The following is a 12,635-nucleotide window of genomic DNA, read 5'->3' as shown; positions in this document are numbered from 1 at the left end:
TAGCTGATATCATAGAGTGCCTGGTCCTTTCTGAAATGTAATGGGGAAGCATTGGGTCTCCAAGAGAGTATAGGCAGGGAACTTCAAGTAGTGGAGGGAGCGCTGGGGTTGAAATGTATTCTATAAGAGAATAAATAAATAAATAAATAAATAAATAAATAAATAAGTGAGATTACATAAACTTTGAAGAACAATGACTTTCTTCAAGGTGCAGGGAACCTCATCAATAAAGGGAGCTCTTTTGTATATACCCTCCTCATCCTTAATCCATAAATATGCTACTATTAAAGAGCTCATCTTAGTATTTATACCAAGATGTGGATAACATGCAAATTCTCATGTTTTCTAAATAAGTGACATAGGTCTAATAATTTGATGTAATGGTGGTGGGGAATTTGCTTAATCAATGGGCATATAGGTTTAATAATTTAATGTAATGGTGGTAGGGAATTTGCTTAATGAATGGCTGAATCTGTAAGGAGGAAAGCACGTTTGTCACAAGAGCAGAGGCATCTAGATTATTTTTGTTTCTCAATTTCTCCCTCATTTTCCTGTTATGTAAAGTTATATACGCACGAAATGAAGACTGTGCCCCTCCCATACTTTTCTGAATACTCTCTTCATGCTAAGGGAATACAGGACTGTGGGAACCAGTGCTGAACTTGAGCTTTCTGTGTCAGAGTGTGCTCAACGCCTTCAGAGGAGAGTTGCTCAACCTGCTTTCAATAGATCCCTGTGGTATTTTAACCCAACTTATTATGTTTAATGTTAGTGCTTCTGTGGCATCAAATGTAAGAGGCAGGCAGAAGTAAATAAAAGAGGTCTCTGTCGGGAGCATGCTCTTAGCACAGAAACAGGAAGGAAAGACTCTTAAACTTACTCACTGAGTTGAATTCAATAGGGTCCCATGTTTATAGTGGGTTAAGAATGTTCCCTAAACAAAGAATATAGAAAATAAAAATATTAAAATGAAAAAAAAAAGAATGTTCCCGATATAGTGCTTTTATTTTTTGTTGGTATGTATGACTGATTGCAAGCAGTGAGGATTCAGAGCAAATAATTATAAAACCACACTTTCTTTGCTTCCGTTCAGCCCACGCATTTGTCTAGCTTCATCCTCGATTCCAGGACAAGGAAGATGGGCTTCGTGACACTACTTGGCTCTTTGTTTTTGCCTTGCTTTTCTTTGCTTTCTTCTGTTTTTAATTCATACCCTTTGGTCTGAAAGTATCATACATGTGCAGTATTCAATTTTCAGACCCATATTAAGCAAAATCTGCAAGGTTTATTAAGAAAAAGCTTCACTCTGCCTCTAGAGCTAGCCAGCCATGAGCCGACCATCACAGAAGGTAAAAGTTCAGCTTATGATCTTCCATGGAAAAGAATGCTTTCAGAAAGTCCTGAAGTAACATAGACATCCCAGATGTTTGTTCTCGGGGCATTGAACTCAGGCATCATATGTATTTCAAGTTTTGAAAGGATTTCTTTAGAATAATTGTTTTGATAATGACTTGGGATTTAAATAGTTTCCTAAGCCTCCCAAGCTTATCATGCATATCTCGTAACATGCAGTTTTAATTACACAGAAAGACAGACCCTAGCACTTCACTAGTTTCTGAGAAATTAGAGACACACAAGGAGATTCCACCAAATTCTCGGTAACTATGACTGTGACAAAAAGAAAATTATTACTTCGGAACCGACAAACAGCAGAAAACTGGAGCTCACCTAAATTTTAGGGAGAGAAAAAGCAAAATTCTCATTTGCTCCCTGTGGAGAATCACAACGTCCTTAAAGCTTTTTATAGAAAAGTTCAAAATATAGCGTGCACTCAGGTTCTCATCTTCCGGCTCAGGTTCTCATCTTCCTCATTTTCTTTTGTTAGCTCCAAAAAATGTTACTGTTGGAAAATATTGATTTCACACTGATGAGTATCATGGCAACATCTTCAGCCAGTGTAGCATGCACTTTTCAAACTTTTCAAACTTCCCTGTCACTGGTAACCTCCTTTGCCCAATTAGCTCTACTTTATTAGATACAATATTAGCTCTATTAATATCGTGAATGACATTAACATCTGGGTTATAAATATTATAGTACTACAGAAAATATATTAGCGTATGTATTTGGTACCCCTGATTCTTACAAAATACTGAGCAAAGCAACTTATTTTTTTGGCTCATGGTTTTAGTCCACGTTGGCCAGTGTGAGGTACCCTAGGTAGTGGGTCTATTCCATGGAGGAAACTCAGATATTGGAAAATCAGGAAGCAGAGGACCTTGGTAATTACTGGAATGGTTGTAAACTCTGAGTATTGTTTTCATCTATCATTTATTCATCCAGATTGCAGTCTCAAATGTTTTCCCTAAGTTCTATGTACCTATTAACTCAGACTTCACCAAAATTTAGCATACTTCAATTCCAATTGTTCATTGGAATTTACAGCGCTAGACAGTTTATTTATTTCCTCATCAGTGCCAATGATAGACAACAGTAGAAAGGAAATGAGAGAAAGCCGGCACATTGTGTCTCGTATACTGTTGGGCTTTACAGTCTACCTTATGTAGCCTTCTAGACCCTGTTTACTGATTTCTAGTCATCTTTGTCCTAGTTCCTGAACAAATGTATCCAGTCCCTTGCCAAGAACAATTATACAATTGGAAGAAAAATGAAAATGACTTACAACACATTCTAGAATGTTAAGCATTAGGTGCTGAGTTACTCATTAGAAATATATAATTATCATCTCCATTTTTAAAATGAGGGAATCTGGGAGCAAAGAACCTTGCTTGAGTTCAGTGTTAAGACCTTGCATCTAGCCATTCTCAGCTACTCGGATTCCACAGCCAAACTCTTACCACGTGGAGTTCATAACTATACCAGGACTCCTCTATGGTAGCATGTAAATGTTGGGTTTTCTATATATAACATAGGACATTTGCTAACTAAGGCAGTAAACAATTATTGCCCATTATTTTAGACACTATGCAAATCTGTATGGATGTTCCAAAAGACTAACAAGAGAACAACCCTCTGATCCAACTCTACCACTCTCTGTATATCCATGAAGGACTCGGTCCATGTACACCCACAACAACTGCACATTTGTGGATGTTGCGGATCATTTTCAATAGCCAAGGTGAAGAACTGACATAAATCCCCAGTGCTAATTGATAAAGAGAATATGGCATGTATATGTAATGGGAGATTTATTTGGTCATGAAGAATGAACTGATACCCATCAGGAAAAAAATTAAGATGAAATTGGAGGCTAGAAGATTACATGTTTGACTCAAGCATGAAGCACCCCCTCCATAGGCTTATGTCTATAAATAGTAGTACAGTCTAAAAGGAAGTTGTTAATTTTCTAACCTATGAAAAGTTTTTTCTTCTATTAATTTCAGTGAATGGATAGGTCAAAAGTACCAATCTAGATAAAACACATAAACTCTGTTCCAGTGGTTCCTCACCTCCTATCTAGTCATCAGACATCAATTTTCCATGGAGTTACACTATGAAAAATTTTGAGTTTGTAAGTTTTTTTTTATCTTGGAGTAATTAAATATCATAAACCCTCATTACAGCAACTGACAAAGAGAATACTTTCCTACATGGAATACTCAGTGAATGTAATTATTTAGTCAGCATAGTCTACTTTATTACATTTTCCTTGTATTCCTATCTGCATAATTTACAATCATCTATGGAACACCTTTCTTGTCTACATCATTAAGATTCTAAAGCTGGAGAGGTCACAGATATCACTGCCAATAAAAAATTGAATATTCCATCAGAAAATATTTGTACCTGAGAACATATGACAGGGAGAAAACTAAGTTAAGTGAAAATAGGTGATTTAGAACACATTTTGTTAGATTAAAAGCAGTACAAAGAATTAGATTTATTATGAGCAATATGATATATTGAAGTACATATCCTTTGTGTAATGGAATAATTTAATATAGCTAATATAACAAATATAGCCATAACAAATATAACTAATATAGCTATTACAAATGAATTTACTTCCATAGTTACCACTTTATGCTAAAAACTATAACATTAAATCTGCTTGCATTTTTCAAGAACAGATAAAAGGATTGATCGACATTTTAAAGATTAATGACAATTTTATTGTGGTTTACAGAAAAGCTGCAAATTTTGGCTTCTCAGAGAAAGAAAATGAAGAAGGAAAGAAAATATATCTATTCTATTTAATTTAATCTGACATGAAGGTCAGCTTCATGGTAGAGAAATAACACACCATGGGGGAAGAAATGTAAGGAAAGAAAACAAAACCCAAATAACCCATGCTTAATTCATAAACAGAAAAACAAAAAATAGAAAAGAAAGCAAGGGCAAAGTTATTGTCTAGGTCAGGACTCAGAAAAGTGAGAAGGTACAACAGGAGACAAAGGTAACTTGTAGCAAGGAATTCTGGGAAACAAAAGAACATGATACAAATAGAGACTAATTGTTCTTTCTGCTTCTTTAGTCTTAATGTAATCTTAGGAAGAAATACAAATGGTCAGAAGTTCTATGGAAAAATAAAACAAAAGACAAACAAACAATAAAACCAACAAAACAACAAACAAAACCAACTCATTTTTACAGCTCAACTGAAAAAAACAGAAACCAAAGCCACAGCAAGACATTGTCACTACAGTTACAATAAATTATATAAATAATTTAATAATAAAATAAAAAATTTAATTAAATTTAAATATTTTCCCCTAGAGTTGTTGGGAATGACAAACATAGACACCATTATAGTGAGTCTTTAGAATTATAAAAAAAATAACTAGAATATGAAGCAGTCTTCTGCTGAGGGAGATGCCCAAGTTCAATGAAGTTGCTTCGTTGAAGAAGAATGTGGTTTCCCACGCTTGTTTTACCACAACTTACACCAAGCAATAATTTAGGGAGAACCTCAGTCCATCAACAGATGACTACATCAAAATTATGTTAGACATACATTCTCTACTCCTCTAAAATATCCTGTTTTCTGGGGATACCAGGGTGAACTAAAAGTCATTATGTCGTAGGAAGGATTCCACACAGAAACAGAGCTAGAGAGAGCTGTGGAAAGAGCTATGGAGAGAGCTGTGTAGCTCTCCATGGAGCTATACTGTAGAAAGGTCATCACTAGTGGCTGTACTGGATAACTAAAGAGATCCCATTTTTGAGAGCAAAACAATCTTGAGAGTCACAATTTGTTTTCAGTGTCATAATCCTATAAAAGACAGTACATGAAAAATTGTGAAAACAAATGAACACCGGTATAATATGGGTAATGGCATTTATTAAATATCCATTTGATAAAAAAGTTTACACGTGGAGAAAACCAAAGTGACTGTATTCTGAAACAGGTGGTTGGTTCACTTGACTGAAAGCTTATAGATTCTTCTACTGTTAATGAACATGCAGCAAAATAAAATGTAAAGGAACTTAATTAAATACCAAGAAAAAATGGAAAGTCTATATTTATGCTGAAAAACAACACAAGTATTTATGAAAAGAGTCAGCTTTTCTTAAGAGGTAGAACTGCAGTGAATTCACACACCAGCAAAAGGCCATATATCTATGAATATGTGGGGAGCAACAACAACAACAACAAAAAGACTTAATGAGATTTTCAACAGGAGGCCAGAAAACTAGGTGGGTACAGAAATACAGGGGGATGCTTTGGAGAGGAGTTGGAAGATTGGGAGAGAACATGGATTCAAATAAAAGTCATTGAACCAAATGGAGGAGTTATGGGAAGGACTGAAGGAGATCAAGGATTTTGGAACCCATGGGAAGAACAATAATATCAATGAACCAGACCCCCCAAATCTCCCATGGATTAAACCACCAACCAAAGAGTACACATGGAGGAAAATATGGCTCCAGCTGAAAATGTAGCATATATGGGAGGGGAGCCCCTTGGTTCTGTGGAGGCTGGATGATCCAATGTTGGGGAATGCTAGGGTGCTGAGACATGAGGGGGTGGGTGGGTGGGGGAGCAGCCTCATAGAAGCAGGGGAGGGTGGGAGAGGGAAAAATAAAATAAAATATTTACAAACCTAAAAATGCCATTGAACAAAATTTTCAAAGATCTAATGATGATATTATTGCAAGCAGGTTAGTTTGATAGGTGTGTGTGTGTGTGTGTGTGTGTGTGTGTGTGGTTTAGGTACATATACATGAAGGTTCATTTGTATTTTATGTGTATGTGTGGAAACCAGAGGTCTCAATACCAAGATAATTCTCCACTTTTTATTTTGAGTCAGGTTGTCTCATGGAAATCATTTGACTAATGATCCCCAGAGCTCTACCTGTCTTTTTTTTCCCCAATGCTGGGTTATACACTCCTGTGTCCAGATTTTGTATGAATTTCAGGATGCCAACTCAGCTCTTCATTCTTGCAAAGCAAACACTTTACTCATAGATATAACACTCTAGCTCCACAAATACTGTATTAAAACCCCCACATTACAAAACGCAAATCATATAAATGAAAATAATGTCATGATGTATGGTATGTTAAAACCATATAGTGCATATGCTATATGCACTATAGCATATAATGAAAGCCAAATATATTTTTTTAGTATAGTAGAATATGGACTTAGTACGTGGCTTACTTTAGTTGCCGTTAAAATTTAATTCATTATTTTATTTGATCAGTTTGAATAGCAGCTTGTTAATTGAAGGTGAACTTTATCCTTTGGTGACAAAGCATGCATATTTGTGAATTATCTCTTGGAACACAGTTTTTCTCCAATATATTGTATTAATAATCCTATTCTGTATATCAGATTTATAACATAATAAAACCTTACTGGATGACAATATCAGCAATAATCAAGAGGAAACATGTTATTACCTCCATCAGATAATAAACCACATTTTCATAAAACAAACAGCTAGAAAGCTACAAAATGGGTCATATAAAAATAAATATCTTCTGCAGATACTGCATGTTTCAGTGTTTACCTAGAGAACCTAATGATAAGATAAAACTATTTATAAATCTTTCAAAGAATAGGATTTCAAGACACTTTCTCAGGAATACTGAATGGGTCACATTTATTTTATACATAAGCATTATTTTAAGCTTTGCTCATTGATACAGACTAGCTGTAATCATAGGATTCATGGGGACTCATGTGATGCCTTTGATAAATACATACATCATGTAATGATCAAGTCAGGGAATGAATTTTATTATCTGAAAACAAATCACACCTTTGTAAAAAATATAGCACCATAAAAGCTCTATTGGAGCTATTTTGAAATGTCTGTTGTTAATTATAGTCCAACTGATCCTCAGGAGAACTCTAGAAAATTTTTTCTCCTGACAATTTAATATGTATTCATTGAAAACACTCCATTCTTCCTTCTCTGCTGCTCTCTGCAGAAGCCTCTACTCTGTTTCCTACTTGTGCAGGAACTGCTTAATTACTTACTTATATCCCAAACAATGCTCCCCCTCCCGATCATCCCCCATGCCTCACTCACAGAGTCCCTATCCCCATTATCCCTCCCCTTCTTCTTTGAGAGGATGGGCCCACACACCCCGGCACATCAGGCTCTTGACAGATTTGGCAATCCTCTCTCAATGAGGCAAGACATGGCAGCCATGAAGACTGAGTTGAATATCTGCTACATGTGCCAGGTGTTTCGCTCTTCCATTGGCAGCTCAGTCTCTGAGGGATCTCTGGGGTCCAGGTCGTTGACTGTTGGTCTTCCTGTGGCATTTCATTCCCCTTCAGGGCCTTCAATCCTTCCACTGATTCTTCCATGAGTGCCCTCCCAATGTTTGGCTATTCGTGTCTGTTTTAGTAAACTGTTAGGTGGAGCCTCTCAGAGGACAGTTATGCCAGGCTTCTGTCTGCAAGCATCACAGAATTTCATTAAGGTTATGGATGGGTGCTTGCCCAAAAGATGGGCTTTGAGTTGGGCCAGTTATTGGTGGTCCATGATACACCCCACAGACACAGAGAAGTCAAATAAGAAGGAAGGCCCAAGCAAGGATGCTTGAATCACATTTAGAAGGGGAAACAAAATAGACCTAGGAGGCAGAAGGAGAGAGAGAACTGGGTAGGAAAGAGGAGAGGGAGGGGAATGGGGAGGCAGGATCAGGTGTGGAGAAGAGACAGGAGAGAGGCTCAGAGGGCCAGGAGAATTGAATGGAAATCTGCAGCTACCAGAGCTAAGGGGAGGGGAGAATGTCTAGGAAGTACCAGAGCCCTGGGCTAGAGGAAGCTCCCAGCAGTCAATGTGGGTTACCTTATCCAAGAAGCCTAACAGTGGGGAAATGGAACCCAAAAAGGGCACTTCCTCTAGCCAGATACCTTCCCCAGTGGAGGGATAACAATACCAACTGACTCACAAAACTTTCTACTCGAAATTTGTCCTGTCTAAGAAAAGAAAATGCAGGGATGAAGCAGAGAGTGAAGTAAAGGCCAACCTATAAGCAACCAGCACCACTCGAGTCCCATCCCATGCACAAGGAATTGCTTATTAATTTGTTGTTCATTTTACTTCTTCCTTGGTTTTGCTTTGTTTTGAGGTAGGCTCCTCACTCAGTAGCTCATGTATTTACACGTGGCATTTCTGCATGGCATCATGCACTGTTTACCTGCTTTCTCATAATATTTTTTATTCAATTCATGATTGTGCAAGTGACAGGAAGCCCTTTTGCAAGTGAGTAGTTCCATACATGTATCTGCAACTTTCTTTCCCATTATATATTAGCAACCACTTAGACACAGGCACTGATTATTAGAAACCATTTTAAGCATGGAACGGATATCTTTGGGGCATATTATTAATAATTCCTTTGGCTAAATGCAAAATAGAGGGACTGGTAGGTCATGTGGTAGGTATAGCTTCAGTTTTGAGAATGCCCTATTCTGTTTTCCATAATGATTATATAGATTTACACTGCACCAACAGTATATAAGAATTCACTGTAATCCACATTCTTGCCAATGCTCACGTGCCCTGTGTGGCTTTTGAGTCTGATTCATTTTCATTTGCTAATTTGGTACTCGTGCTTTAGGTATAACTGTCAACACCAACATCTAGAAGTATCTTCTCCTACCTCACAGGTCCTCTTTCAGCAAAGCTGTGTTGCTAGAAACAGGACAGATACAAGCCCCAAATCAAGAAAGTCAGGGAAGCATTTTAAAAGGAAAGAATATATATCCCTCCTTCACTCTATGCCCTGTCTTCTTGCTGGAGGTGAATTCTGTAAGTTCCCTTTCCCCAACAAAAGGCATTTCATCCCTGTGAGTCCTTAGAGTCTCTCACTTCCCAGGTCTCTGGTACATTCTGGAGGGTTCCCGACTTCCTACCTCCCAAGGTTGCCTGTTTCCATTTTTTCTGCTGGTCCTAGGGGCTTCAGTCCTTTTCCCTCCCCCAATATGAAGTGTAGGGGATTTCATCTAAGGTCCCTCCCTTTGAGTCCAGAGAGTCTCTCACCTCTCAGGTATTTGGTTCATTCTGGGGCTCCCCCACACCCCGACTTCCTACCTCTCACGGTTGCCTATTTCCATTCTTTCTGCTGGCCCTCAGTGCTTCAGTCCTTTCCCTCCCCCAGTGTCAGATAAGGTTCATCTCTACCCCCCACACCCCATCCACTTTCCCTCCCAGGTCCTTCTCCCTTACTTCCCACTAGTGATTGCTTTCTTCCCCCTCCCAAATGGGACTAAGGCATCCTCACTTGGGCCCTTCAGTTTGTTGACCTTTTAGAGTTCTGTGGACTGTATCTTGGGTATCCTGTACTTTTTTTGGGGGGGGGGCGGTAATATTCACTTATTAGTGAGTACTTAACATGTATGTCCTATTGGGTCTGAGTTACCTCACTCAGGATGATATTTTCTTTTCTTTTTTTTCAGTTCGAGTTCTTTTAATATTTAAATACAAAAAGTGAGTGCTGACTATTTTATACATACTCATGTCTAAGAGCCAACATGTGCAGAGGTAACGAGTGCCTGCTCTGCCCAGTCCCCCTCTGCCTAAAGCTACAGCCGGCCTCCCTCCTCTCCAGCGCACACAGGGATTCCTGTGACTGTTCTGTACTACAGGTGTAATGGATTTTACCAGTCCCACACTGTTCACATGTCCTAGACATTTCCATTTTAAAAAGTCCTTATGGACAGGGGTACTCACTTCTTTCCCTCAGTGGGCACGTAAGAACTTTCTTAGGAGCAATTTATTAAAGGAGCGTGAGCTAACTTTCCATGTGGTCAGACTCCAGCATCGGAGTGAGAACAGGAAGTGAGGGCATTCATTATGAAGGGCACAGGTGTACCTGGGGTCTCTCCATGAGAAAAGGAGAAAGTTCCCACTACGTTCAAATAGATCAATGTGCCAAGGTTAAAAAAAAAAAAGAATAAAAAGTTCAAACAATCAGCAGTTCAAACATAAATGAATTTCAAAGTTCTCCCACAAGGACAAATACCGAAGAAAGAATCTAGATCTTTCCAGGAAGTGGAGGTAGAGCCCCTGGCATTCCTCCTGACTATTAACACAGTCCTAAAAGTTTCTAAAGTCTAAAGCCCTAAAAGTCTCTGCCGCTGGGGCAGTTGCTGCTGTTGCCCCATTTGCAACTTTTCTGTCTCAAAGACAACAGGAAGAACCAGGATCATGAAGGAAGTGGTCCCAATCCAGACTGCTGCCCTGGAAAAGATGTACATCTTCTGAGACACGAAGAGCGAGAGACCAAAGGTGGCTCCGGCGGCTGACCCGACTCTCTCGGGAAACATCTCGGTCAGACCCCAGAGTCTCTCTAATAGGGTCTCATCTAGCTCATCATAGTCTTCTTCCAGCTCCTTCTCGGCTTCCTCTGCCTCGGCTATCTATCGGGAGCAATTCTTGGGGGGACAGAGACTCCCCAGCGCCGGCTGCAGCAATGGAGGCGGCCATGTCTGTAGGATGATATTTTCTATTGCATCCATTTGCCTGCAAAATTCAGAATATCTTCGTTCTTAGTAGCTGAGTAGTATCCCAATATGTAAATGAACCACATTTTCTGTATTCCTTCTTCTGTCCTGAAACAACTGGGTTATTTCCAGATTCTGGTTATCAAAAATGAGGCTGCTATGAGCATATTGCAACATCTGTACCCACGGCATGGTGTGGCATCTTGTGGGTATATTCTCATGAGTGGTATTGCTGGGTCTTCAGGTAGATCTATTTCCAATTTTCTGAGGAACCTCCTGATTGATTTCCAGAGTGGTTGTATCAGTTTGCAATTCCACTAGCAATGGAGGAGTGTTCCTCTTTCTCAACATCCTCTCCAACATGTGTTGTCACCTGAGGTTTTGATCTTAGTCATTCTGATTGGTGTAAGGTGGTATCTCGGGGTGATTTTGATTTGCATTTCTCTGATCACTAATGACTTGGAACATTTCTTTAGGTGCTTCTCAGCCATTCGAGATTCCTCAGTTGTGAAATCTTGATTTAGTTCTATACTCCATTTTGTGATTGGGTTGTTTGGTTTTTAGTTGGTTAGCTTCTTGAGTTCTTTATATATTTTGGTTATTAGACCTCTATGAGATGTGGGGTTAGTGAAGATTTTTTTTCCAATGTGTAGGTGGCCAATTTGTCTTATGGACTATATCTTTTGTCTTACAGAAGATTCTTTTGTATTCTACAGGCTGCCTCTTCACTCTCTTCTAGAAGACATGGTGAATCTTCTAGTTGAACAACAGTGCTACTCCCTATGTTTAATGATATCAGTAAGAGGTGTCTTTTAAATTGATTTTGTGTGTGTGTGTATTATATATATAAAATATATATTAAGATGCTTCTATGATATTAAATCTACTTTGGGCCACCTAAACTAGATCTAAACAAAGGTAGGGTCAATAGACATGCACACATGAAAGGGAGATATCTCATGGGGTCTCACCATAGACAAAAAAATATAAGCAACTAAGGAATGCAGAAAGCAACAAAAATTAGACTTCCCCAGAGGGGGATGAGACCATAATTGATTATCCAATACCAACTAGTAAGCTCTGAAAGTGCTGTGTGTGTGTGTGTGTGTGTGTGTTTGGGTGTACACATTTGTTTGCATGAATAAAAGGGTGTGAAAAAGATGCTACAAATTTGAATGGAGATTTAAGAGAGCTATCTATAGGGACAAGAGATATGTTGGCGAGCTAAAAGGGAAGCAAGAAAATTGTATAACTATATGCTTTCTTAAATCCAAATACTTTTAATTGGATATTTTATTTGTTTACATTTCAAATATTATCCCCTTTCCTGGTTTATAAAATAATGTATCCTGTTTTTTATTTCTTTCATTTTTTCACTTCCCCTCTCTTATCCTGTGTGTTAATAAGCTTCTCTCCAAGAAAGAATATTATAATCTTGGAGTAAATTCCTATACAACAGAAATCACAAGCTGGTCAAAAATCCTAGCATAGAGAATGGCAAGTGGACACAAATCTACCCACAGAGGATAAGCTTTTGACATTTGGCTGCTGACATCTGATATATTGACCACACTCATGGATAATTCCCACGAGTAGTCAGGCAACAACAAGGATAGCAGATTCCCTGACGCCATCTGAAAGCAAGCACTGTTAACCACGGAACCATCTCTCCAGCCCCTGATCTTTCTCATTTGTGATAGT

At 38.5% G+C, this 12,635-nt stretch overlaps 1 pseudogene; it reads right to left on the bottom strand.

Moving 5' to 3' along the window:
- Positions 1–10,358: 10,358 nt before the first annotated feature.
- On the bottom strand, positions 10,359–10,917 carry LOC127671114 (mitochondrial import receptor subunit TOM22 homolog; annotated as a pseudogene).
- Between the last annotated feature and the right edge of the window lie 1,718 nt (positions 10,918–12,635).

This window comes from Apodemus sylvaticus, chromosome 20 (assembly GCF_947179515.1).
Source record: "Apodemus sylvaticus chromosome 20, mApoSyl1.1, whole genome shotgun sequence".
NCBI lineage: Eukaryota > Metazoa > Chordata > Mammalia > Rodentia > Muridae > Apodemus > Apodemus sylvaticus.
Note: the sequence above shows the minus strand (reverse complement) of the source record. Positions and strands in the feature narration are given on the sequence as shown.